Raw genomic sequence first — 3,790 nt, 5'->3', positions numbered from 1 at the left:
GGGGAGGATGCCGGTCAGACCTGGCGGACCCAATCATATAGTGAGGGTCTGCTGAGAACATCTGGCAGAGTCTCCTGTCAGACTGAACTTTAACTCACACCTCCAGGAGAACTTTGAACATGTTCCGGGGGAGGTAGAGGACATTGAGTCCGAGTGGGTCATGTTCCGTGCCTCCATTGTCGAGGCGTCTTACCTAAGCTGTGGCTGTAAGGTTGTCGGTACCTGTCGTGACGCCAACCCTTGATATACAAACAATAGTGATGGCTGGATATTGTTTTCTTTTTTCAAATGATCAGTGTTGTGTTGGGTGAAGAGTTTGAGGAGGAAAAACATTTTTCTTCCTTGTTAACAGTGGTGATGGAAAAAAAGATGTGAACATCAGATGCTTTTCACATGTACAATCAAACCAGCTGCTCAACAAAGCGGTTCATCTTGCTAACTTAACAACTGTCTTTAGGGAAAAGATCATTTTCAGCAAAATTACATTCATAAGGGAGCTAGGAGTCCTGCTCCTCAGCTCTGTGTTTTTCCTCATGAACAAACACACCCATGAAGTTCTGGCCAATCACACACTGTGAGCCACAAGGTCCACATCGCAGAGTTCTGTTTGGGGGAAATGTACACTGCGGCTATCATCGGGGAGATAGCAGCAGGAGAGAAGATGGAAGTTACACAGTTTTTTGTCAGTCAGCAGGGGGAGTACTGGGTATTTTAGGGTAAGGGGTCAGGGTTAGGCTATAGAAAAGACTGGAAATAAATGGAAGTCAATGAGCAGTCCTATTAGGGAGATAAATAAAAATGTGTGTATGTGTACATGTCTTTGTATTGGTGTGTGAGCATATTTTGACATTATACTAATCTATGAGGATATTTTGTCCTTGTGTGGTCACTTGCCTGTTCCACACAATGGATAAAACCCTGTTTCATTTTGTCTTAAAAAGTACTCAAAAACAAGAGCTTAGACTGATGAAGAAACAGAAAATGGACAATGGAGATAAAAGGTAAGACAGTTTATTAACCGACTGATTCCAGGTCTTGGAAACCAGGCAAGGAGGCTGGCATGGGCGAGGAGGTCTGCAGAGGTTCTTTAAAAGGTAAGTCCAATCACAGGTAATGTCCAGAATGTTTCTTTGCAGTTTTCCTTGAACTTGGAGAGAGAGGCAGGGCGAAGGACAACGAGGCTAACTGCTTCAGTTCCAAATTGAAAGAGCAAACTGCTCCAATGAGGATGGTACTCAGAGGCAACAAGAAGGATCAGGAACTCCAACCTGAACACAGATAAGCATGCAAAAATACAACTAGATAAACTTTGTCTTTCAGAGAGAATGACTCAGGCTGTCTAAAGCAGTACCATGGGGTGACTGAATAATCCAGCGTCGGATGGATCTCAGAAGGCGGCTTAAAGGTGCAGTCTGTAACTTTTTAAAATATATATTTTGACATATTTGTTAAAACTGTCACTGTCCTAACAGATTGATATAAGACAGATAATCTCTGGGGGGAAAAAAAGAAAAAAAGTCCTCTGGCTCCTCCCGGTAGTCCTACTGCCCTCTGTTAAAACCTCTCCGACCCGGAGACCGAACAGCCAATCAAAACCGAGGTTTGTTTCATGCACGAGCTGTTCTTGCCCACCCCCCGTCCCTGCCCGCGCAGCCGAGGTAGCATGCTCTCGTTCAAACAGTAAGCTAGCTGAGCTAGCTGAGTGAAGCTGACCCCTCCAACAACCTACACCCTACAACCTGGATTGGAGCCTGTTCTGAAACCCAACACAGGGAAACAGAAGAAGACCCAGGAATAAATCCAAGTTGAAAAGAAAGAATTAGATCGAGCCCAGAAGAAAATGAGGTGGATTTCACAGGAGGAAGAGGAGGGATGCAGAGTTAGCCATTTCTGCTTGACAAGTTAGTATCTCTGCTTCATTCTTTTTATTTTAATAATGTTATTAAAAAATAAAAAGCATAGAGCTGCTGTAGTACTACACAACAAAGTTAGCGATGGTTACAGAACCACCAGCAATATGTTTGTTTTATTATAACACGTTAAATAAATGCTAACGTTAGCAGCTAACTCGTTTADCCTCAGTAAGCTACTGTTCATATTTACCTACATATAGTTATCTTGACTTATTCTGTCRTGGATCAGRATTAAAAGCAGTTAGATRTGKTGAAATTACTGTAACTGTGTACTGCCTCTGTCGAAAATAAAAGTAAATAAAATACAATGAAGCCTGATCAACATTAGCACTTAGCTAATCAGCCCTGCTGTTAGCCCTGGCTGATAAAATGCACCCATGTTTGTATTTAGTTTTATTAACATTTGATTTTTAACAACAGCTCAGCATTAAAACGTGTGTTAGTTCTACAGAATATATGCTGTTGCTGATTACTTTTTGTTTAGAAATATAGAAGTTGTATTAATAACTCAGCAGCTGTGGTCACTTACAAATAAAAACCCTAAAATATAAAATAAAATAAAAATATAAACCCAGGAAAGATCATGGGTTTTTGGAACTATACTGGGTTATGCTTTTTCACCTTCTGTCTGAATGTCATCTTTCTATAAAAGATGAAAACGTCAGTGTAACATGTTAGGAGTATATTACAAAGTTAAATGTGTGTGATTAAAAGACAACCCTGACAATTTATTTATGTAATTGTTTTTTGCAGATGTCTGGATGTTTATTTGGCTAACAACAACAACCAAACTGCAGATGACCACACATCATTTCCCGGTCCATTCCAGTGTTGTTGGTAACGCAGATCGGTAAGAAAATATATTGAAGGCTTTTATTGCCAAGCATTCTGTGTTTGTTCAGCCTCAGCAGGATTTATAATCTGTTATTAGATGTTTAGTCTGGTAGATTATCATATGTGATTCATTCTACAACCAAAAACTATATAACATTATATAGGTAAGTTGGTCTAGACATATGTAAAATAAAATTCAGTATGTGATAAATGTGTTGAATTAAAAATCTGGTTATGGTTTTAACTCTTTATACTGTATAATTGTTTCAGAGAAGCTGACTTTGGGGGAGGTCTGAGACGCAGTGGATTCTGGGAGACTCCTATGCAGGCTTTGTAAAATAGGTAAGTCATAAACTGTGTCGAGATGAATTTTTTGGACTGCAACTGTTGTAGCTCTGATGTTCATCTTAATTGTAGGACAAAGGGAAATATTTGATGGTAAGTTTGGTGGTTTATTCAATGCAACAGATTTTAAACTGACAAACTGTGGGAGACAGAAACAAGAACCAAAGTTCATTTTATATAATGTAAACATTTATTCAGTAGTAAATAATAAATTTTGTTTTACATTAAATAAAAGTAACAGGCTGCATGATATTTGAAAAAAAATGGCATTGCATTTTTACATCTCATTTACATCCTCATAGTCTTCCTCCACAGCTTGAGAATTCACAGAAAACTATTCTCCATTAAATGTTATTATTGTCCCAGAGGTTTTACAACAAGACAATTTTATATTTATTTTTTCATCAGTCTGATAAGAGAAACCACATCAAATCATAACCACATGGTCCGTGGAAATGACTGCAGTGAGATAATATGCAGCTGGATTTAGGTTTGTTAATTTTATTGAAAATTCTTTACCTTGTTTTCAGAAGTTTTATCACAAGTTATATCATCATCATCATCATCATCATCATCATCATCATCATCATCATCATCATCATCACAATAATAAGCAGTTATTGCTCATCACAGCCTTCACAATTTCCTGATATTTTGCAGCCAAAAAGTTTTCTTCCACCTCAGGATGTAATCCTTTG

The 3,790-nt window shown here is 38.4% G+C and overlaps 1 long non-coding RNA gene across 1 annotated transcript; it reads left to right on the top strand.

Annotated features, from left to right (window-relative positions):
* The first annotated feature begins 1,577 nt into the window (after positions 1–1,577).
* Positions 1,578–3,245, top strand: LOC106530793 (uncharacterized). Its single transcript, XR_001311832.1, has 3 exons — positions 1,578–1,901; positions 2,667–2,763; positions 3,018–3,245. It is a non-coding gene; the product is annotated as an uncharacterized LOC106530793 (long non-coding RNA).
* Positions 3,246–3,790: the final 545 nt, after the last annotated feature.

This window comes from Austrofundulus limnaeus, unplaced genomic scaffold (genome assembly GCF_001266775.1).
Source record: "Austrofundulus limnaeus strain Quisiro unplaced genomic scaffold, Austrofundulus_limnaeus-1.0 Scaffold559, whole genome shotgun sequence".
Taxonomy (NCBI): domain Eukaryota; kingdom Metazoa; phylum Chordata; class Actinopteri; order Cyprinodontiformes; family Rivulidae; genus Austrofundulus; species Austrofundulus limnaeus.
This window is presented reverse-complemented; position numbering and strand designations above follow the sequence as displayed.